Source organism: Coregonus lavaretus (genome assembly GCF_964263955.1).
Source record: "Coregonus lavaretus genome assembly, chromosome: 36".
In the NCBI taxonomy this organism is placed as follows: Eukaryota; Metazoa; Chordata; class Actinopteri; order Salmoniformes; family Salmonidae; genus Coregonus; species Coregonus lavaretus.
In genome coordinates, this window is record NC_140023.1 from 14,410,754 (window position 1) to 14,435,889 (window position 25,136).

Sequence of the window (25,136 nt, forward strand, 5' to 3'; positions counted from 1 at the left end):
TGGTTTATGAATGTAAAATGTGGTCCCGGTGATCCGCTACAGGAAGAAAAAAAATATCCGCCGGTAATATGGGTCGGATCTTTTGACATGGTTGGTCTAGTAGCAATCTGTTTTTATTGTAGTAATGGTGAAACCATGACGCTAACAAATCTGCATTCGTTTGTTTCTCTAGGGAATTCGGAAACAACGGTACAGCGAAGCCTTATCATTGCAACAATTATTATCTGGTAGATTATTTTCATAGTCGCACAGTGCTCCCCAAAATAAAATTGGTCGCACTTTAGAGCTCTGGTCACGCGACAGTGTTCAAGTGTTGAAAAACAAACACTGTCTATCTATATGAACTCTGAACACAGCCCTAATACAGCAGCCTTGGGAAGAGTCCCTGACAGCAATGGTATCCATGCAGGATTCACAGCTTCTGATGGCTCTGCCCACTGGGCACACACTGGTTGAATGTTATTTCCACGTCATTTCAATGAAATTACATTGAACCAACGTGGAATAGACGTTGAATTGATGTCTGTGCCCAGTGGGTGGTGACAAATGAAAAATCGATCGATTTCATTAAGCTACTAACACATGTGCAAAGACTCCACACTCACTGAACTTCATAAGAAACATTAATGTGTTGAAAATCCCAAATTGTTTGCATAGTCAACTTACACACAGCTCTGACACACACACTTACCCCACCAGACATGCCACCAGGGGCCTTTTCACAGTCCCCAAATCCAGAACAAATTCAAGAAAGCATTCAGTATTATATAGAGACATTATTGCATGGAACTCCGTTCCATCACATATTGCTCATATGAACAGCAAACCTGATTTAAATAAACAGATAAAGCAACACCTCACGGTACAACGCCTCTCCCCTATTTTGTGTGTATGTATTGATATGTAGGCTATGTGTGCCTACATATAGTTCTGTCCTTGAGCTGTTCTTGTCTATTAATGTTCTGTATTATGTCATGTTTCATGTTTTGTGTGGACCCCAGGAAGAGTAGCTGCTGCTTTTGCAACAGCTAATGGGGATCCTAATAAAATGCCAAATACCAAAAGGACAGTTACGGGCAGACGCGCCACAATAAAAGAGCAATCTTTAAACCGCAATAACGCAACATGAGCTCATGATTCAAGTTTGCGCTTGATTCACAACAGCTTGCAAAAAAAAGAGCATGGCCTGGGAAATTATTTTCATATTTGATTAAATCAAAAGTTTGCAAGACAAACAGGCACAGTCCGTTAATGTGCTTTCAATGCATATTTCATCAAGACAGGACACATACAGAGGGAGGGAAGAATGGCTGGACGATCATCAGAGCCTGGCTCCCGCAGAGGAGGAAAGGAGCGAGGGATGATGTGGTGAGATGGAGGCTGAAATTCCATTTCACTTAACCACAACAACTTTTCATTGAAGACTATGTGTGCCTTGTTCACTTTTGCTGCCAAAGAACCACTGATGAGCAAACAGTAGTAGTTGAGCAAGCCCCAATGACAAAGGCACAACATGTATCGATGTGGGAAAGAGAAAAGGCAGATGAGGCAAATGTCAACCTGACTACTCTCTCCCTCTTCTCTTCTTTCTCTCTATACATCTTCCTCCCATACCTCCTTTCTTCCCCTACCCCTCCTGACTCCCTTACTTTCTCTCCTTCTCCCTCAATCTCTCTCTCAGTTTAGGAAACAGATACATGATCCTCAAAGGAGATATGGGAAGAGAGAGAGAGAGAGAGAGAGAGAGAGAGAGAGAGAGAGAGAGAGCGCGAGAGAGAGAGCGAGAAAGAAAGAAAGAAAGAAAGAAAGAAAGAAAGAAAGAAAGAAAGAAAGAGAGAGAGAGAGAGAGAGAGAGAGAGAGAGAGAGAGCGAGAGAGAGAGAGAGAGAGAGAGAAAATAATGAAAGATAGAGAGATACACAGTATGTGGAGAAACAAAGAGAGAGAGAGGGTGAGAGAATGAAAGAGTAGAGAGAGAGAAGAGATAAGAGAGATAAATGGATAACAAACAGAGAGAGAGTGGTCAGGGCAATGAATTTCTCATTTCCAGGATGAATCACCGATGCTAACTGCCCATGGGCATAGTTTCAGCCAGTTCTACCTCACTACACCTCACTGTGGACCAGACACAGGGAGAAACAGGGAGAGGTAGGTAATATACAGTATGACCATTTAAACATGCCTGGACACTGTCAGCTATTATATCGCAGTGACAAAGCACAGTACTCCACCTTGAGCCCTTGCCTGTCTGTCCCATGGTGAAGAAAAGGTCTTTGCCATATTGTGTTTGGAGAAAAGCGTGTAAGTGTGGGGGAGGTGAGAGAGCCCTGCTTGAATCAGGAAGGCTGTCAGGGAGATATCAGGATGACTAACTAACACACACACACAGGCACACAAACTCCCCTGCCCTCAATTACAGTCAGTGGAACTCCCTTATGCAGACATACAATCAGAGCGTTAGGCTGAGTGATGGGCTGAGGGTAGGGGGTTATTCCTGCATGGAGTGATTGCTCCAGTGTTGCTGTGCAAGGGAGCCCCGGGTAGCTTAACCCCAGCCACGATGCGTTTTGTGTGGGCAGAGCACTCAGAGTGGTCTGTCTCTATCAATCAGCTTCACAGTCGACTGGGGGAACTGGCACCTCTCCTGTTAAGGTTTTACTGTATGACTAATACACACACACATAGATCCACAAACCTCACATTCTCAGCACAGTGATTTCAAGAACCTTTGATTACACACACACACACATTGCCACAGAAAAAGGCTATTTCTTCACATTATAAACGCAGCAATGCGCACACGGCAGTAGGCTATAAGCGCAAATTTTCCATTAGCAGGAAAACATCATTCTCAAAAGTGACAACAAATGCAATTATGCATGTATTGGTTTTATTATAAAGGTGCATTTTTATGGTGAAAATGTTAGGCCTACTGCTGCTAGGTAGCTCTCTCTCTGCTCTCCCCCTCCCCTCTGTCTGTTCTTGATTGCAGGAGTGAAGTCTGGTGTGCGGGAGTCAGGGTTCCAGCTGCAGCTCATTCACCATAATCACCTCAGCCTTAAAGACCCGGTCAAACTTGCCACTCATCGTCAGATCATAGTCAAGACGACCATATTATTGGAACCTGACTCCTGCCTCCGCTTCACTCCTGCCACCACCATCCTGCTTTCCACTACTGGACCTCCCTTTTGGACTCACCACGGACACTAGGACGTTACGGTACCACTCCTGCTCAGAACCTGGATCTGTTACCCTCCCTGTAGACCTGGACTTGCTCTTCCCCTATTTTTGGAAACCTGGACAATTGAACTTTGTAAATAAACCTGTTAAACCTTCTCTGGCTCGGTGTAGTTGTCTGCATTTGGGTTCATATCCAGTTAAATCGTGACAGAAAATGATCTTCTCCAAACTTGAAACTCACGTGCTGCGTATGTATGCCAGTTAGGCTCTACACCCGTTGTAAAGCAGATTCATATGCTTCATTTAAAGAAGTTATTTGGCCACTTTAGTTGTGATACAAACCTTATCAAAACATATAGGCCTATTGGCTAGGCTTCATGAGGTGTGCGACTATGATTTGAAAAAGTCGCAAAGAAAAAACATGTCATCTATGCACTTAAATAGCAAATGGAGGCTTTTCACTAGGTTCATTTTCATGCCAGCCAGGTAGGCTATACTCCTGTTGTAAAGAGAAGCAATGTGCTTAATATTAGGAAAGTTGAGATATAAATATAGTAGGCCTAGCCTATAGAAAGCTGATAGGATTCTCCTCTTCTTAATAGAGGCCATCACTCTGTTTTCTCATGCAATTGCATACCTTATAGAAATGTTGCGCAACATGAGTTCATGGGCTCTCGTGAAGTGTTTGATTAGATTTTGATTAGATTTGCATTGATGTCAGAGTGATTAGAGGGACAATAGAATGCTGAGTACCAGTCAGTTAGCAAGTTTGGTAGGCTACTAATGACCATCATCAGCATCAGGGCGTGGACAAGCCTAATTACCGTGACTAAATGGTCACGTGGAATTTGACTGCTGTCATGATTCGTGACCCCTGGTGTGGCAGTAATATGGTCACCATAACAGCCCTAGGTACACCTGTGTTGGCCCAGGTGCTATTTAAGAGTGGCTGGCCCAGTGCTCCACTTGTCTTGAGAGATGTGGAGGGTCAACACATTTAGTTGGCACTCTCTGTTTGATTTATAGAAAAACATTGATTTCCCTGATTTTGTTTTGCGCCACCTTTTTGGCTTGCGTCCAGTCTTTCAGTTTGGTATGGTTTTTTCTTTTGTTTGCCTCTTCTTGGGCAGATTTAGTGGGCGCTCATGGTGGGTGTCTTTTAGGTTCCAGTTGTTGTTGCTAGTCAACTTTCAGTGGACACCCCCATGAGTGTCTTTCAGAACCCCTCCTAAAATTCTGCCTGACACACACACACACACACACACTGTACAACCAACAATGGTTCTACCACAGACTACTACAAACACTCTCAGACTATCGCACACACACACACACACACACACACACACAGTATAACTTAGACATTCACATCTTGTGTGACCTGCTCAACTGTCACAATAGATTAACATTGCGGTTTGAGACCCATCCTGATCTAATGCAGTTCAGCCACAGTAACATACATACACAAGCCCTTTACTCAGCTCAGACCCTGAGGTCTTAACATGAACTCTCATTCTAATGCAGTCAATGGCAATTACGCATAGTGCCATATTGATACATGATAATTAGCTCATTAACAAACTCCACTCCAGCTCTATCTATACTAATGACCTACTTTAGACGTCTGAGCTGAAAACCTGGCTGGTTTCCTTTTCATAAGAGTTATACAAGACTATATCATAGTGAAAGTTATTTCAAGGGAGAAGGGGTGCTTGCATAGGCACGTGGGTCTCTGTGCATGCATGCATTAGGGTTGGTGTACAAGGAGATAGTTTAGAGATGAAGGGATAACCATCACTCTCTTCCTCACAGGCACCAGGCTCTCTCTCCCCTTCCTTCTCTCCCTCTCCCTCTCTCTCTCTCTCTCTCTTTCTGGGCGCAGATGAAAGAAAAAGTTCAGCAGTGATGTGGTGACTGTGTTGTGTCACAGAGCCCAGTGAAGGATCAAACAGTGTCTCGTTCACCTAATGCCTCTCTCTGCCCATTCATAATCTCACTGGAATACACACTGACACACTGTTTATGTGCCTCCATGCCCCTCTCTCATCCTTTCTTCCTCTCTCTCTCTCTCATCCTTTCTTCCTCTCGCTCTCTCTCTCTCTCGCTCCCTCCCTCCCTCTCTCTCTCTCTCTCTCTCTCTCAATTCAATTTTCAATTCAATTCAATAGACTTTATTGACATGGCAAGTAAAATTACTTACATTGTCAAAGTATACATATAACAAAAATGGTGGGATCAACAGCAATAATAATAGTAGTAGTGGAAATGGGATTACCATTAGCAGCAACTACAACAACAATATTAATGAGAATAACAATACATTAAAGCAATAGTACTCTCTCTCTCTCTCTCTCTCTCTCTCTCTCTCTCTCTCTCTCTCTCTCTCTCTCTCTCTCTCTCTCTCTCTCTCTCCTTCCTCTCTCTCTCATCCTTTCTTCCTCTCTCTCTCTCTCTCTCTCGCTCTCGCTCTCTCTCTCTCTCTCTCTCTCTCTCTCTCTCTCTCTCTCTCTCTCTCTCTCTCTCTCTCTCTCTCTCTCTCTCTCTCTCTCTCTCTCTCTCTCTCTCTCAATTCAATTAAATTCAATGTAATTCAAAGGGCTTTATTGGCATGGGAAACATATGTTTACATTGCCAAAGCAAGTGAAATAGATAATAAACAAAAGTGAAATAAACAATCAAAATTAACAAAAGGTTCAAAGGAATGGAGACATTTCAAATGTCATATTATGGCTATGTACAGTGTTAGAACCCTCCCTCCCTCTCTCTCTCTCTGTCTCTCTCTCTCTCTCGCTCTCTCTTAACATCCTATCTGTCTGGATTATTTTGCCTACTTTGTCCATAGGGTACCTGCCAACACACAATGTGCCTTTTAAAGTTGAACCAAAACACTGGGTGTTTTATGTGTACGTGGGTTGTATATAGTTGACTGTGAGACCAGTGACATAAAATGGAGTAAAAATCTAACTGAGTTATTACTGTGTAAATAAGGTTAGTTCTGAAGTAATGTTAATGTAGCTAATGTCAGAGTACCATCAAGATGAGTTGATGTGTTACCTGTCAATGCACCGCGGAGTCTCTTGAATCAATTGTGCTGACGCACTTAGCTAAGCATGTGAGCAACACAATCCAGTTATCATTGCTGCGTAAGCGTCCCGCTTACACACACACAAACACTTCCTTAGCACAAACTGGCTCTTCATCACAATCACACACACACACACACAATAAGTCAGTGGAAACTAACTTTGGTTACTAGACTAGAACATGATGCGGCAGGTGGCTTAGTGGTTAAGAGCGTTGTGCCAGTAACTGAAAGGTCGCTGGTTCTAATCCCCGAGCCGACTAGGTGAAAAATCTGTCGATGTGCCCTTGAGCAAGGCACTTAACCCTAATTGCTCCTGTAAGTCGCTCTGGATAAGAGCGTCTGCTAAATGACAAAAAAACAAAAAAAAAAAAAACATTGGTGGTTCTGTCCCGGCTCAGCAAATCTGATTACCCAAACACACAGCAGCACATTTTTGGATCGTAATGCCATTATTGATTCAATAATGGAGCACTATTTTGCAAGGGCAGGGCCTGGTATTTATCAGATTCATGCTAGAGTGGTCGGACCAGAACCGCAGATATCAACGACTCAGGGAAATCCACACAGGCTTAGTGACAGGAGAGTGGGGTTGGGGGGAACTAAGGTTGAATAGAAGTTGCTAATAGAATCGGATCTAAAGTCAGTTTTATGATGCAGAAGGTATCTATGGGCAACTTGTATCCAGAGTAAGTTAAGCACTCACCTTGGCACTCACAAGCTCATCACATATCTACAGGACCAGACCCAGCCAGCCTCGCTCTCTCTCTTTTCTCTGTAAGACATACCTGTAAGGATCACAGGCAAGTAATCCTGAGCTAAGTTCAATGGAGACATTCAAAGGGAGAGAAGTGGTCAGCCCACACACACATAGGCAGCTTCCCATACACACACCTACACAGAGAGTACAATTACCTCCCACACATACACAAACAGCAAGGATTTACAAAATAACACACAAGCACACAAAAGAACATCTGTGCCGGAGCTCAGGCTGGAAATCACTGCAGCACTTTCCTAAATGTAAAAATAGCAGCGGAGACATTTCTTTTACATGTGCATTTAGATATTTTCTTATTTATCTAGACTATAATGGGAAAATGTGCTATCGGGGGTTAAATCCTTCCGAAAGATGTTGCTGTGTGTGTGTGTGTGTGTGTGTGTGTGTGTGTGTGTGTGTGTGTGTGTGTGTGTGTGTGCATGTGTGTGTGTGTGCGTTCTTGCGTGTGTGTGTTAACGGTCTCTAACCAGCAGCTCCCCTACAGCTCAGCACTAACTGAATGAGTCCACTTAGGGGCAAAATAAAAACATCCGCTGGAGTAAGCACACCACTGTGACTTACTGAAATGACCAATGAAAAATCAATTTGCTTTAAAGGAAGCCATCGGACTGAACCTCAATGGAATTAAAGAACACGCATTTATAGAACTTGATCTCGAAGTGGCAATAAAAATAAACACAGACTCTATTCTTCTTTACTGTGGTCTGTCATCAACTAGAAAGCAAAGGATCTGAGGACAAAGTGTTTTATTTGCGGTATTTGAAGCCATTACCATTGGGTACTCATATTTCTTAAAATAGTACCTTATTATTCATTGTGAAACCAGACATTTGTCTACTGTCTATTTTCCCCAACCTCCAGGATAACACACTATCATGAGAGGAAAGAAGCAACACAGGGCCCCTAGAGATAAATTAGTGTTAAGTGCCTTGTATAAGGAGAAAACAGCAGTAGAAGACACTTGATATTCTGCGTCAGCAACCCTACGGTTGCTAGTTCATATCCCACAACGTCTGGGATTCGAACCCGAAACCCCCTGAGACCACGGTCCGACTCTAACCTCAAACCTCAACCATTATCCATCCATCAAAAGTGACTCTGGGAGTTAATGACCTCTTAGCTGGTTTTAGTGTGTACTAACTGCTACCAGTGCTGCAATTCAGACTTCAGCTCAGTGTTTTGTTTAGCTCTTTACACCTTTGAAATTACTTGATTGACTTGAGTCTTTATTGTAAAAGCCATTGGCCCATGCCAGCCCATGACCACAACCACCAGTGTATGAAAACTGATGAATATGCCCAGGGGGTATTGTTACAACCCCTGGGAGGGAACATGTGAGAAAGACTTGTATCTCAAGCTATAATAACCTCAACCTCACACAGTCAATAAGAAAGAGGCATATAACTCAATTAGACTGGGAGTTTGTTGTGTTAGCAACAAGACTGCAGATTTACAATAAACAACATTAAGTGACTGATTTGGGCATTTTCCTGCTATAGAATAGATTCACTATGTGCATGTCATGACCATGATTGATTATGTACATTGGCTAGAGTTAGCACAAGTGTCACATTGGTTCTATTTGAGTCCTTTTTCCTTATTCCCGATTTTGAATGTATTAACCTAGAAGTGCTTTAAATACAGTATTTGCCTATTAATATATTGTGCAGTGTTTTGGATTACTTCTTATTTACATATTTGAGTGACTTCCTTTACTTTGAATTGGTTAACCCCTTTTGAGTGTTTGTCTCGTTGTGTGAATGAGGGAATGAGTGTGTAAATTAGGAACCTGAGTCTATTCGATTCTGAGTTCAGACATATGCAGTTTGTATGTGAAAACTATTTCTAAGATGCATGCTTTTAGTTTTTCAGAACTCACTTCACTCGTGCTAAAGAGGGAGGCTTCTGTTTTGCAGATTCAAGCCAGAAGAGGACAGATGCCACAGCTCTGCCACACCACTACTGCCACCGCATCTAGGAAGAGGGGAACCGGATGAGTGTGACCATGGTCGGGACGAGCCGAATGGAACGACCCTGCTCGGGATGAAGTGATGAAGAGCTGAACAACGTGTGCTTACCAATGGTTTCCAGTATGATGACGTTACTGATGAAGCTTTCTCCCCCTCTCCAGACGTGTTCTGCCTAGATGACACTGCTGAGGCGAGGCCATGACCACACGGTCAGAACCCAGGAACGCTAACACTGAGATGACGATTTTGCCATTATAACAATGGACTTGAGTGTGTGTCTGGTGTGAGTGTGCCCGGCCTGTGTTAGTCTTCATGTTGCTTTATTATTGTAACCCCCTTTTTTTTAAAGAGAGAGAAAATATAAGAATATTCTTTATTTAATTTATTTATTTCACCTTTATTTAACCAGGTAAGCCAGTTGAGAACAAGTTCTCATTTACAACTGCGACCTGGCCAAGATAAAGCAAAGCAGTGCGATAAAAACAACAACACAGAGTTACATATGGGGTAAACAAAACATAAAGTCAAAAATACAACAGAAAATATATATACAGTGTGTGCAAATGTAGCAAGTTATCGAGGTAAGGCAATAAATAGGCCATAGTGCAAAATAATTACAATTTAGTATTAACACTGGAATGATAGATGTGCAAGAGATGATGTGCAAATAGAGATACTGGGGTGCAAATGAGCAAAATAAATAACAATATGGGGATGAGGTAGTTGGGTGGGCTAATTTCAGATGCAGTGTACAGGTGCAGTGATCGGTAAGGTGCTCTGACAACTGATGCTTAAAGTTAGTGAGGGAGATAAGAGTCTCCAGCTTCAGAGATTTTTGCAGTTCGCTCCAGTCATTGGCAGCAGAGAACTGGAAGGAATGGCGGCCAAAGGAGGTGTTGGCTTTGGGGATGACCAGTGAGATATACCTGCTGGAGCGTATACTACGGGTGGGTGTTGCTATGGTGACCAATGAGCTAAGATAAGGCAGGGATTTGCCTAGCAGTGATTTATAGATGACCTGGAGCCAGTGGGTTTGGCGACGAATATGTAGTAAGGACCAGCCAACAAGAGCGTACAGGTCACAGTGGTGGGTAGTATATGGGGCTTTGGTGACAAAACGGATGGCCCTGTGATAGACTACATCCAATTTGCTGAGTAGAGTGTTGGAGGCTATTTTGTAAATGACATCGCCGAAGTCAAGGCTCGGTAGGATAGTCAGTTTAACAAGGGCATGTTTGGCAGCATTTGTGAAGGAGGCTTTGTTGCGAAATAGGAAGCCGATTCTAGATTTAACTTTGGATTGGAGATGCTTAATGTGAGTCTGGAAGGATACTTTACAGTCTAACCAAACACCTAGGTATTTGTAGTTGTCCACATACTCTAGGTCAGACCCGCTGAGACTAGTGATTCTAGTCGGGTGGGCAGGTGCCAGCAGCGTTCGATTGAAGAGCATGCATTTAGTTTTGCTAGTGTTTAAGAGCAGTTGTAGGCTACGGAAGGAGTGTTGTGTGGCATTGAAGCTCATTTGGAGGTTTGTTAACACAGTGTCCAATGAAGGGCCAGATGTATACAAAATGGTGTCATCTGCGTATAGGTGGATCTGAGAGTCACCAGCAGCAAGAGCGACATCATTGATATACACAAAGAATAGTGTAGGCCCGAGAATTGAAGCCTGTGGCACCCCCATAGAGACTGCCAGAGGTCCAGACAACAGGCCCTCCGATTTGACACATTGAACTCTATCTGAGAAGTAGTTGGTGAACCAGGCGAGGCAGTCATTTGAGAAACCAAGGCTATTTAGTCTGCCAATAAGAATGCGGTGGTTGACAGAGTCGAATGCCTTGGCCAGGTCGATGAAGATGGCTGCACAGTACTGTCTATTATCGATCACGGTTATAATATTGTTTAGGACCTTGAGCGTGGCTGAGGTGCACCCATGACCAGCTCGGAAATCGGATTGCATAGTGGAGAAGGTATGGTGGGATTCGAAATGGTCGGTGATCTGTTTGTTAACTTGGCTTTCAAAAACTTTCGAAAGACAGGGCAGGATGGATATAGGTCTGTAACAGTTTGGATCTAGAGTGTCACCCCCTTTGAAGAGGGGGATGAACGCGGCAGCTTTCCAATCTCTGGGGATCTCAGACGTTACGGAAGAGAGGTTGAACAGGCTAGTAATAGGGGTTGCGACAATTTCGGCAGCTAGTTTTAGAAAGAAAGGGTCCAGATGATTTGTAGGGGTCCAGATTTTGCAGCTCTTTCAGAACATCAGCTGTCTGAATTTGTGTGAAGGAGAAGCGGGGGGGGGGACATGGGCAAGTTGCAGCGGAGGGTGCAGAGCTGGTGGCCGGGGTAGTGGTAGCCAGGTGGAGAGCATGGCCAGCCGTAGCAAAATGCTTGTTGAAATAGTGGTGATAGTGTTTCCTAGCCTCAGTTCAGTGGGCAGCTGGGAGGAGGTGCTCTTATTCTCCATGGACTTTACAGTGTCCCAAAACCTTTTGTAGTTAGTGCTACAGGATGCAAATTTATGTTTGAAAAAGCTAGCCTTTTGCTTTCCTAACTGCTTGTGTATATTGGTTCCTAACTTCCCTGAAAAGTTGCATATCACGGGGGCTATTCTATGCTAATGCAGTATGCCACAGGATGTTTTTGTGCTGGTCAAGGGCAGTCAAGTCTGAGAAGAACCAGGGGCTATATCTGTTCTTAGTTCTGAATTTTTTGAATGGGGCATGCTTATTTAAGATTGAGAGGAAAGCACTTTTAAAGAACAACCAAGCATCCTCTACTGACGGAATGAGATCGATATCCATCCAGGATACCTGGGCCAGGTCAATTAGGAAGGCCTGCTCGCTAAAGTGTTTTAGGGAGCGTTTGACAGTGATGAGGGGTGGTCATTTGACCGCGGACCCATTACGGACGCAGGCAATAAGGCAGTGATCGCTGAGATCCTGGTTGAAGACAGCGGAGGTGTATTTAGAGGGTAAGTTAGTCAGGATGATATCTATGAGGGTGCCCATATTTACAGATTTAGGGTTGTACCTGGTAGGTTCCTTGATAATTTGTGTGAGATTGAGGGCATCTAGTTTGGATTGTAGGATGGCCGGGGTGTTAAGCACATCACAGTTTAGGTCACCAAGCAGTACGAACTCTGAGGATAGATGGGGGGCAATCAATTCACATATGGTGACCAGGGCACAGCTGGGGGCTGAGGGGGGTCTGTAGCAAGCGGCAACAGTGAGAGACTTATTTCTGGAAAGGTGGATTTTTTTAGAAGTAGGAGCTCAAACTGTTTGGGCACAGACCTGGATAGTATGATAGTATGATCTCTACAGTAGATTGCAACTCCACCCCCTTTGGCAGTTCTATCTAGATGGAAAATGTTGTAGTTGGGGATGGACATTTCTGAATTTTTGGTGGCCTTCCTAAGCCAGGATTCAGACACTGCTAGATCATCAGAGTTGGCGGAGTGTGCTAACGCAGTGAATAACTCAAACTTAGGAAGGAGGCTGCTGATGTTAACATGCAAAAACCCAAGGCTTTTACGGTTACAGAAGTCAACAAATGATAGTGCCTGGGGATTAGGAGTGATACTGGGGACTGTAGGGCCTGGGTTAACCTCTACATCACCAGAGGAACAGAGGAGGACTAGAATAAGGATACGGCTAAAGGCTTTAAGAACTGGTCTTCTAGTGCGTTGGGTACAGAGAATAAAAGGGGCAGATTTCCGGGCGTTGTAGAATAGATTCAGGGCATTATGTACAGACAAGGATATGGAAGGATATGAGTACAGTGGAGATAAACCTAAGCGTTGGGTAACAATGAAATAGATAGCATCACTGGAGGCACCGATTGAGCCGGTCTCCGCGTGTATGGGGGGTGGAACAAAAGAGCTATTTGAGTTAGTTTGAGAGGGACTTGGGGCTCTACAGTGAAATTGTATAATAAGAACTAACTGGAACAGTAATAGGCAAGGCATATTGACATGGGAGAGAGGCATAAAGCAATCACAGGTGTTATTCGAGAGAGCTAAGACAACAACTGGTAATGGCGATGAAAGTTTGGGCTGAGGCTAAACAGATGAAACAGGACAGGGTACCGTGTAAAGGAACAGTCCAGCAGGCATCAGCTGTGCAACTGAGTGATCATAAGGTCCAGTGAACAGCAATGTAAGTCCGAGAGCAGTTCGAATTGGTGCTACAGCACAAGCGATCAGGAAGCACAGCTGTTGAATTGCGTTTGCTAATGGGCCGGGGCTAGCAGATGGATCTTCGTGGTCGTCACAATGGGAAGCCTGTTGAAACCACAGACGATTACGTCGGCAGACCAGTCGTGATGGATCAGCGGGGCTCTGTGTCAACACTAGGAGGTCCCGTCCGGTTGACAGAGAGGTAGATAGCCGGGAGATGGGCCTGACTCGAGGCTAGCTCAAGGCTGATTAGCCAACCACAACATCCATTCGGTTGCAGCTAGCTAGTTGCGATGATCCGGTGTTAAAGGTCCAGTGATTCAGTGATTCCGGCAGAAAATCCGATATGTTCTGGGTCGATAACGCGCTGTGCAGACTGGCCAATAATAGTCCAGGCTAGAGCTGGCTGGTAGGTAGTGCAGGCCACAGACAATGGTGAAAAAAACTGCTAACAGTGGTTAATAGCATGTAGCTAGTTAGCTGGCTACTCCCATCCGGTAGACAGAGAGGTAGATAGCCGGGATATGGGCCTGGCTCGAGGCTAGCTCAAGGCTAACTGGTGCTTGCTTCGGTGCTTGCAGTGGTAATTAGCCAACAGCAACATCCATTCGGTTGCGGCTAGCTGGTTGCGATCCGGTGTTAAGGTCTAGTGCAGGGGTGTCAAACGTACGGCCCGGGGGCCGGATCAGGCCCGCAAACGGGTTTAATCCGGCCCGCGAGATGATAAAAAAATAATAATAATAATAATAATAATAATAATAATAATAATAATTTGTAAAGTATAAAAATGCGCTGCAATTTTTCAATAAATAAACTGCTGTTCCAATTGCGTCCACTGGATGGCGCAATAGCAATTGTGTTAAGCAAGCAAACTGTTTATACCGGGGCAGAGCAAGTAGGTCAAGCACGTGCAGCCAATGAGCTACTTTGTTTTGCCCGCGATATTTATTACGGCTTCTACTTTTAACATTATGTGCTTTGGCACCCTCATTGCCCCAATATGTCTCTGTCAAAAAAGAGAAAAGTGGACGCAGAGTGCAGAGTGTTCCAAGAAAAATGGTCATCCTATTTAATCACGGAATTGAATGGGAAAGCTGTATGTTTGGTGTGTTCAGAGCATGTTGCAGTGCTGAAAGAATATAACCTTCGTCGCCACTATGTGAGTCTTCATGCCGACAAATATGACAACTTTCAAGGACAGCGGAGATGAGAGAAGGTGAATGAACTGTTGGCGGGTCTGAAGAAACAGCAGTCTGTGTTTACTCACAGCCGAGACATCAGTGACGCTGCAGTGAAAGCTAGCTACCTCATTGCTAATGAAATCGCAGTGGCTTCAAAACCATTTAGTGAGGGTGAATTTGTAAAAACATGCATGATGAAGGCAGCGGAGATTGTGTGCCCTGAAAAGCGGCAGGCTTTTGCAAATATCAGCCTGACAAGAAACACAGTTGCAGACAGGATTTCCGATCTTTCAGTGGATTTGGACAGCCAGTTGAAGCAAAAAGTAAAGTCATTTATTGCGTTTTCGGTTGCAATTGATGAAAGCACGGACATTACAGATGTTGCACAACTGGCCATTTTTTCATCCGCGGAGTTGATGACACATTGACCGTCACCGAGGAGTTCGTGGAGTTGGTGCCGATGACAGATACAACGACAGCAGCTGATATTTTTACCGCACTCGTCGGCGCGCTGGACAGGGTCTGAGTGGACTGGTCCCGCGCTGTCAGCCTGGCTACAGATGGTGCGCCCTCAATGATCGGGAAAAAAGCAGGCATTGTGACAAAGTTCAGAGAGAAAGTGCAATCTGCAAATGGAGGACGTGATTTTTTGACTTTTCACTGTATTTTGCACCAGGAGGCTTTGTGTTGCAAGTCATTAAAGATGGATAACGTCATGAAGGTGGTCATCCAAACTGTTAATTTCATCCGATCCAGAAGCCTGAATCACCGTCAGTTTGACAGCCTTCTCAGAGAGAAAGACCACATCTATGGCCTGCCATACCACACTGAGGTAAGATGGTTAAGCCGAGGTGCTGTGCTGAGGCGTTTCTTTGATTTACGAGAAGAAATTGAACAGTTCATGGAAGAAAAGGGCAAACCAGTGTTAGAATTTCATTCCGCAGAATGGATGCCGGACCTTGCATTTATGGTGGATGTTACAGAGCACCTGAATAACTTGAACAAACAGCTGCAAGGGCGCAACAAAGTTGTCACGCAGTATTATGACAGCATACGTTCTTTCAAGTTGAAGCTGTCATTGTGGGTGACGCAACTTGCCGGTGGTGATGCAGCTCACTTCCCCTGTCTGAAAAATGTGTGCGCGACCCAACATGTGGCAGACATGAAGCGGTTCAAAGATAAAATACCAGGACTGTTACGGGAGTTTGAGCAACGCTTTCAGATTTATGTTTATATGATTTTATGTTGATGTGCTATTGTTTTTAATTGATTTTATTTTATTTGTATATTTAACCTATTCTTGACTCTGTGGTTCTTGCACTTGTTTGGGGAACAGGATTTCATTATTTTTATCTACATTTCTGCCTGAGAAATGACACCCTGATATAATTCTGTGATCTGTGATATACTTCTGTGAATCACTGAGGCATTGTGTGTTTGTGTGTTCTTTGTCCTCAGAACTTTCAAATAACTTGAGGTGTTTTATGATTAATAGTGATGTTGTGCTTTTGGACACTGTCCTCAGGCTCCAGCTTTATGTTTATATGTTTTTATGTTGATGTGCTATTGTTTTTAATTGATTTTATTTTATTTGTATATTTAACCTATTCTTGACTCTGTGGTTCTTGCACTTGTTTGGGGAACAGGATTTCATTATTTTTATCTACATTTCTGCCTGAGAAATGACACCCTGATATAGTTCTGTGATCTGTGAAACAGTTCTGTTAATCACTGAGGCATTGTGTGTTTGTGTGTTCTTTGTCCTCAGAACTTTCAAATAACTTGAGGTGTTTTATGATTAATAGTGATGTTGTGCTTTTGGACACTGTCCTCAGGCTCCAGCTTTATGTTTATATGTTTTTATGTTGATGTGCTATTGTTTTTAATTGTTTTTATTTTATTTGTATATTTAACCTATTCTTGACTCTGTGGTTCTTGCACTTGTTTGGGGAACAGGATTTCATTATTTTTATCTACATTTCTGCCTGAGAAATGACACCCTGATATAGTTCTGTGATCTGTGAAACAGTTCTGTTAATCACTGAGGCATTGTGTGTTTGTGTGTTCTTTTTCTTTAGAATTTTCAAATAAACTTGACGTGTTTTATGATTAATAGTGATGTTGTGCTTGTACTATTTTGGACACACTGTCCTCAGGCTCCAGCTTTATGTTGTATGTTGATCGTATTAAAACAAAGAAAACAATCTGAAGTTGTTGTTTTTAAGTTATATATACCATGATTTTTCCGGTCCGGCCCACTTGGGAATAGATTTTCCTCCATGTGGCCCCTGAGCTAAAATGAGTTTGACACCCCTGGTCTAGTGATTCAGTTATTCCGGCAGAAAATCAGATGTTCTGGGTGAAAACCGCTAATGGTGGCTAATAGCAAGTAGCTAGTTAGCTGGCTAGCTAGTTTCAACTGGAGATTCTAGATAAAAGGTAAGTAAATAATAGAATCCATTCCACATTGAGTGAGGCGGGTTGCAGGAAAGTATATTTAGTAGAAGGATGAAAAGTGTGATAGGGAAATATATAGAACAAAAGGCAAAAAAAAGAAAAAAACAGGCTATTTACACGGACACTCAACAGAGTACACGACCACACTGCTACGCCATCTTGGAACAACCATAAACTGACTGTCTGCCTCTTGCCTGTGTCTGTGGGTTTGGGATCCTAAAGAACCTTGGTTTTTGATGCAAGCATGACTCAACAATTTCTGTAAAAACAAACAAATGGGTGGCTGTGTGTTTGTACGTGTACAGTAAGTATTTGTACGTATTATACTGTATGTGCGTTGTGGTCAGGGTAGCTACAGATTGTACGCCAGATAATGTGATATAACGAAAGATTTTTGGTGTCCATTACTGGGCGTTACAGGAAAGCCCCATACAAACCGTAGCCATAGATTTTTTTACTAACCTGTTCTTGGCAATACTTTATTAGTTCTCGATTCAGTAAAAAAAGGTATCTTACAAATGTCTGTTTCCAGTTGCAGGTGGTTCTACAAAAAAACAGTGAAAACTCAGAAAGATATTAAATCCATGTGTTGTATCTTTGTTTTGGTCGCACTGTGTGATGCGCTGTCATCTACTTCTGCACGTGGCTGTGGCCGCATCGCATAGAAACGACTTGTTTTCTGAGAAATGCTAGATGTTCCCTGCAAAGATGGCAAGGAACCTCCTTGTGCGGTACAAAACATGGGGCTTTCCTGTAACAGCCAGTAACGGACACCAAATATATTTAGTTATATCACATTATCTGGCATACAATCTGTAGCTATGGTCAGGGCAGATTTAAGGACTTAACCCCGGTGACCCTGCTGTCCCGCCTGAACAAATAAAACTTCAACATCATGCTTCACAGCCCCTATGCGTCCCCCATCTTACCCAACCTGACAGCTCCATTTCCTCCTTCACACTCCTCCCTACACTCCACACCATGGCCATGAAGCAACTGTACTGTTAGGAGACTGTTAGGAGATTGTTTTAACTTCTATTAATCCAAAATTCAGCACAAATGTGTGTGTGTGTGTGCATGTGTGTGCGTGTGTGTGCATGTGTGTGTGTGTGTGTGTGTGTGTGTGTGTGTGTGTGTGTGTGTGTGTGTGTGTGTGTGTGTGTGTGTGTGTCTGTGTGTCTGTGTGTCTGTGTGTGTCTGTGTGTGTCTGTGTGTTTGTATATGCGTGGACTTGTGCATGGATAATGTGTATATGTCTGTGTGAATAGTTACAACATGCTCGCCAATGTTGTCAACTAACCATAAACTACAAAAGACTGCGAAACACCTTACTTTGTGTTAGGAAGCTGAGATACTCTCAATACTTTTTCCCTAAAGGTGCACACAGGCCACCAAGCACTAAGGCAATAATGTACCGGTATGTACAGACAATCCGTCCCCTGTGGACAGTGTGTCTGTACAAAATGCCAAGTACAGTAGACAACATAAAGTACAACACATGCCAGCAAGACATCAAACCAGCTTCATTTAGTTATCTCTAAATGTCATCTTAAATAATTGACAACATATACGTAGGTGCAATTTTAATGTAATTGTATTAGTGTATTTTAATGTTTCGGATCCCATGATGAGAAATTTGATCTCTAACTTTGACTGAAGGAGTCCGATAACAGAAAGTAGGATGTCTCAACCCGAACTGTACACAACAGTTCACCTGACACAAGACTGAATCCAAACATTACACTGTTGATTTTCTGTGCATTTTACATTTACTGTACTTTTCACCGTATTTGTTGATAACAAAATCAGAAAATACTCTGGATACATTCAGTAACATGATCAGACTATTCCTGGAAAATGTGGGGTAGGTGCAGCAAAATACAAAAAATGACAAGGGTTTGAGTGAGAGGACTAACTGGTGTCTCCAAGTGGCCACACACCTCTCCAAAGTGTGCACAGTTCCTAAGTCATTTCAATGCACTTTTATGGCTCAAAGAAGGAACTGCTTGTTGCTCTTCTAGCTGTGCTGTTGAGGACCTAGAGCAAGCACACTTGTAGTTGTTTAGTTTGCAACACAACCCTGCACACAGCTACTGTTGTTGTTTATGCAATCCAAAAAGGTCCGTTATATATCGGAATCTGGGTCAGGTGGGCATGATTTGAAAGCTTGTTCTATTGCCAACATGACTAGCCAAGTTATAAAGTACGATCTTACAGTGTTAGACTTTCACAGGACAATTCAGAGAAACAGATCGTAATTTCGGTGCGTATAGAAAGGAGTCATCAGTGCATTCAGGTGCGTGTGAAGAGGCACATTTTCTTCACAATAAACAAACATAGGCTCATTCTGTTCAGAACAACCCAGGGTATGACGACATGTAATCTTGTAAATGTACATCAAACATAGTGATCATAAACGTTGACAATGTATATGACATGAGTTTTAGGATTTGGAGGTGTGAAGTGCACATTTGGACTCACAGTGTTTGGCTTGCTTGTATGACATCAAAGCAGTATTTATTATAATCCTCAAAGTCTCATCTTTCAAAACACACTGAGTCATCTTAATTTACTGCATTTCCCTCACTCAGACAACAAAAAATGTGCAAAAGCTGCCCAATTACCAGGAGGGATGGGGGCTACTTCTTGTCATCCGCGTGCTGACTTCGTCGGGAGAGGTTGTGGTTGTGTTTTTCTCTAGCAGGAGGTAAGCTTGGCTTCTCATATGGTGTTGAGTAAAGCTTAAACCATGTATTTAGATCGTAGGTAGGTAGGTAGGTAGTTTATTTAGTAGTTATTGTAGGTTTCCGTAGGCAATTATTGTAGGTAAGTATTGTTTACGTATTGTTTAAGTATTGTTACGGCGGAGCCCGGCGAAGCACGAGGCTAGCTAGCTAGCGGGTAGCTACTGGTAACGTTTATTGGTTATTATCTGTTTAGTGCAATGGTGGAGAGTGGTTTCCAATGTTAATGTGCTAGCTAATGTGCTAGCTAGCCAACGTTTATTTTTTTTTTGCTGCGTTATGAAAGGAACTTGACACGGACATGAATTATCTGTTTTGTGTGTTAACACACTCTTGGTATGCTAGCTAGCTAGCGGGTAGCTACTGGTAACGTTTATTGGTAATTATCTGTTTAGTGCAACGGTGGAGAGTTGTTTCCAATGTTAATGTGCTAGCTAACCAACGTTTAATTTTTGCTGCGTTACGAAAGAAACTAGACACGGACATGAATTATCTGTTCAGTGTGTTAACACACTCTTGGTGGTTTGTTGTAACCAAGTATTGGTGCTAAACTGTGTGTTATTGGATGCTAGCATGCTAGTTAGCTATGGCGTCATAGCTAGGCATCGTGGGCTGTTGTGGTTAGTTACTGTGGGTTGGCATTGTTGTTCGGCGGTGCCGGGGGTAGCACGAAGCTAGCTAGCTAGCCGTTCTTCAAACAAGGTCAACACAGTGGCCATTGCTAGCTAGCCAACAGACACGGACACTAATTATCTGCTTAGTGTGTTAACACACTATTGGTGGTTTGTTGTGACCAAGTGTTGGCGCTAAACTGTGTGTTTTTGGATGCAAGTGTTGGTGCTAAACTGTGTGTTTTTGGATGCTAGCATGCTAGTTAGCTATGGTGTCATAGTTAGCTAGCTGAATAAAGTGGGTTGAGTCTATTCCTTTAAACATTGAACCGCTGTGGTTCACAACAATTCTGATTTCTAAAGGTGGAAGTTGGTAGAGTTTTTGTTCGGGTGGTTCAGTGAAACAATTATAGTTGTTAGAAGTAGAAGTTTTTGGTGAGGGAGGCCCTGCTCTCTACTCTCCCGATGTTTAGTTAATTTCATTCCGATCTCCTCTGCATTATTGTAGCCATTTGCTACAGCCTGTCAACTATGCCTCTGCCTATCCCTGTTCTCTCCTCTCTGCACAGGCTACACAAACGCCCCACACCGCGTGGCTGCTGCCTCTCTAACCTGGTGGTCCCTGCACGCACCCCACACCTGGAGTTCCAGGTCTCAGGCAGCCTCTGGAACTGCCGTTCTGCTGCCAACAAAGCTGACTTCATCCCAGCCTATGCTAATCTCCAGTCCCTCGACTTCCTGGCGCTGACGGAAACATGGATTACCACTGAAAACACTGCTACTCCTACTGCTCTCTCCTCGTCTGACCATGTGTTCTCGCATACCCCGAGAGCATCTGGTCAGAGGGGTGGTGGCACAGGAATCCTCATCTCTCCCAAGTGGACATTCTCAATTTTTCCCCTAACCCATCTGTCTATCTCCTCATTTGAATTCCATGCTGTCACAGTCACTAGCCCATTTAAGCTTAATATCCTTGTCATCTATCGCCCTCCAGGTTCCCTTGGAGAGTTCATCAATGAGCTTGACGCCTTGATAAGTTCCTTTCCTGAGGATGGCTCACCCCTCACAGTTTTGGGGGATTTCAACCTCCCTATGTCCACATTTGACTCATTTCTCTCTGCCTCCTTCTTTCCACTTCTCTCCTCTTTTGACCTCACCCTCTCACCATCCCCCCCTACTCACAAGGCAGGCAATACGCTTGACCTCATCTTTACCAGATGCTGCTCTTCTACTAATCTCACTGCAACTCCCCTCCATGTCTCCGACCACTACTTTGTTTCCTTTTCTCTCTCGCTCTCCTCCCACACTACTCACTCTGCCCCTACACAGATGGTAATGCGCCGCCGCAACCTTCGCTCTCTCTCTCCCACTACTCTCTCCTCTTCCATCCTATCATCTCTTCCCTCTGCTCAATCCTTCTCCCTCCAATCTCCTGATTCTGCCTCCTCAACCCTCCTCTCCTCCCTTTCTGCATCCTTTGACTCTCTGTGTCCCCTATCCTCCCGGCCGGCTCGGTCCTCCCCTCCAGCTCCGTGGCTTGATGACTCATTGCGAGCTCACAGAACAGAGCTCCGGGCAGCGGAGCGGAAATGGAAGAAAACTAAACTCCCTGCCGACCTGGCATCTTTTCACTCCCTCCTCTCTACATTTTCTTCATCTGTTTCTGCTGCTAAGGCCACTTTCTACCACTCTAAATTCCAAGCATCTGCCTCTAACCCTAGGAAGCTCTTTGCCACATTTTCCTCCCTCCTGAATCCTCCCCCCTCCCCCCCGCCCCCCCCTCCTCTCTCTCTGTGGATGACTTCGTCAACCACTTTGAAAAGAAGGTTGACGACATTCGATCCTCGTTTGTTAAGTCTAATGACACTGCTGGTCCTACTCACACTGCCCTACCCTATGCTTTGACTTCTTTCTCCCCTCTCTCTCCAGATAAAATCCTGCGACTTGTGACTGCAGGCCGCCCAACAACCTGCCCGCTTGACCCCATCCCCTCCTCTCTTCTCCAGACCATCTCCGGTGACCTTCTCCCCTACCTCACCTCGCTGATCAACTCATCCTTGACCGCTGGCCATGTCCCTTCCGTCTTCAAGAGAGCGAGAGTTGCTCCCCTTCTCAAAAAACCAACACTCGATCCCACTGATGTCAACAACTACAGACCAGTATCCCTTCTTTCTTTTCTTTCCAAAACTATTGAGCGTGCCGTCTTTAGCCAACTCTCTTGCTATCTCTCTCAGAATGACCTTCTTGATCCAAACCAGTCAGGTTTCAGGACTGGTCATTCAACTGAGACTGCTCTTCTCTGTGTCACGGAGGCTCTCCGCACTGCTAAAGCTAACTCTCTCTCCTCTGCTCTTGTCCTTCTAGACCTGTCTGCTGCCTTTGATACTGTGAACCATCAGATCCTCCTCTCCACCCTCTCCGAGCTGGGCATCTCCGGCGCGGCTCACTCCTGGATTGCGTCCTACCTGACCGGTCGCTCCTACCAAGTGGCGTGGCGAGAAGCTGTCTCCGCACCACGTGCTCTCACCACTGGTGTCCCCCAGGGCTCAGTTCTAGGCCCTCTCCTTTTCTCCCTATACACCAAGTCACTTGGCTCTGTCATATCCTCACATGGCCTCTCCTATCATTGCTACGCTGACGATACACAACTAATCTTCTCCTTTCCCCCTTCTGATAACCAGGTGGCGAATCGCATCTCTGCATGTCTGGCAGACATATCAGTATGGATGACGGATCACCACCTCAAGCTGAACCCTGGCAAGACGGAGCTGCTCTTCCTCCCGGGGAAGGACTGCCCGTTCCATGATCTCGCCATCACGGTTGACAACTCCGCTGTGTCCTCCTCCCAGAGTGCGAAGAGCCTAGGCGTGACCCTGGACAACACCCTGTCGTTCTCCGCCAACATCAAGGCGGTGACCCGCTCCTGCAGGTTCATGCTCTACAACATTCGGAGAGTACGACCCTGCCTTACACAGGAAGCGGCACAGGTCCTAATCCAGGCACTTGTCATCTCCCGTCTGGACTACTGCAACTCGCTGTTGGCTGGCCTCCCTGCCTGTGCCATTAAACCCCTACAACTCATCCAGAATGCCGCAGCCCGTCTGGTGTTCAACCTTCCCAAGTTCTCTCACGTCACCCCCCTCCTCCGCACACTCCACTGGCTTCCAGTTGAAGCTCGCATCCGCTACAAGACCATGGTGCTTGCCTATGGAGCAGTGAGGGGAACGGCACCTCTGTACCTTCGGGCTCTGATCAGTCCCTACACCCAAACGAGGGCATTGCGTTCATCCACCTCTGGCCTGCTGGCTCCCCTTCCTCTGCGCAAGCATAGTTCCCGCTCAGCCCAGTCAAAACTGTTCGCTGCTCTGGCACCCCAATGGTGGAACAAGCTCCCTCACGACGCCAGGACAGCGGAGTCACTCACCACCTTCCGGAGACATTTGAAACCCCACCTCTTTAAGGAATACCTGGGATAGGATAAAGTAATCCTTCTACCCCCCCCCCCAAAAAAAATAATAATTGTAAAGTGATTATCCCACTGGCTATAGGGTGAACGCACCAATTGGTGAGTCGCTCTGGATAAGAGCGTCTGCTAAATGACGTAAATGTGCCCTTGAGCAAGGCACTTAACCCTAATTGCTCCTGTAAGTCGCTCTGGATAAGAGCGTCTGCTAAATGACTAAAATGTAAATGTAAATGTAAAGTTGCTGAAGTTCAGAACGGCTGTCAGTCAAAACCCATACAGCGCTGTGAAGTACAGAGACTGAGCTCGGACGTCATGTATAGCATGTTACTGTACAGCCGTTCCAATTTAGGCGCTTATTAGAGCCCAAATCTGCCATTTTCAACCCAATTATGGGTAGGAGTGTAAAGGGATATGGATCTATATAGAACCGAAATTGGTTCCATATAGATCCTTATATGGAAACCAAGGGTTCTATATGGAACCAATTTTGGTTCAGTGAAGAATAACCCCTGGGGTTCTGATCAAAGAACCCTACAAAAGGGTTCTATATAGAACCTTTAGGGGTGCCATATATGAAGTAAGCAATAGAACCCTTTTTGGTTCTATCCAGAAACGTATTTTCTACAACAGCAGCATCCAGCTGTTACAAGGAAACAATCTAGACAAGGCACTTGGACACACACACACACACACACACACGCACACACACACACCAATATGATTTATATGGTTCACATGGTTCAATATGGAACCTTTTTTTAAGGTTCTATAAAGAACCATGCTCATAAGGTTCTAAATGGAAACTTTATTGTGCTATAAAAAGCCTTTTCCTACGGTACCATTAAAAAAAGGTTCTATATAGCACCAAAAAAGGGTTCTGCAATGGTTACAACCCTTTTTGGGGCTATATTCAACACTTTTTTATGGTTCTTTATAGAACCATTATGGAGAATGGTTCTATAAAGAACCTTTAACTCTTAAATGTTATTTGTAGTATATAGTTAAAATTCCATAGGTTTTATCATTGTGTTTATTAAGTTGAATCAGGTGTGCTAGCTCTGGAATGGCTGGGGGTCCCTGAGGAGAGAATTGAGAACTACTGACTCAGTCAAACGTTCTCAATAGACACAAGGCCATATGTGAGTCTTTCACAAGACACCTTCACTGTTCATAGTCATATATAACATGTAATGTAGCATAATACAACAGATTAGATCAACTGGAATGACACTCTCACTCATGGTTGCACAAAAAGAGCTGTGAACAAACCACTCCCCAAAATATTACATATGAGCTGCTGCCCCTAAATTTGTATTATCACTTAAAGAGGAAATAACCCTTTCTTGAGCGGTAAAGAACCATCACCCTTCCCTTGAGGAACCCACGTTTTTTTGTGTGTATACTTACTTCACTTGCACAAAACCTCTAATCATTCCCTTTCCCCCTCTGTAGCTCTGTGCGCTGGAAGAATTCCCAGCAACA

The 25,136-nt window shown here is 44.2% G+C and overlaps 2 protein-coding genes across 2 annotated transcripts in view; one reads left to right on the plus strand and one right to left on the minus strand.

The window, feature by feature from the left end:
- slc17a5 (solute carrier family 17 member 5) overlaps positions 1 to 25,136 on the plus strand; it is a 583,343-nt gene that overhangs the window by 208,290 nt on the left and 349,917 nt on the right. The window lies entirely within an intron of this gene.
- Positions 1 to 25,136, minus strand: part of kcnq5a (potassium voltage-gated channel, KQT-like subfamily, member 5a) — a gene marked incomplete at both ends in the record, with an annotated part of 134,675 nt that overhangs the window by 109,117 nt on the left and 422 nt on the right. The window lies entirely within an intron of this gene.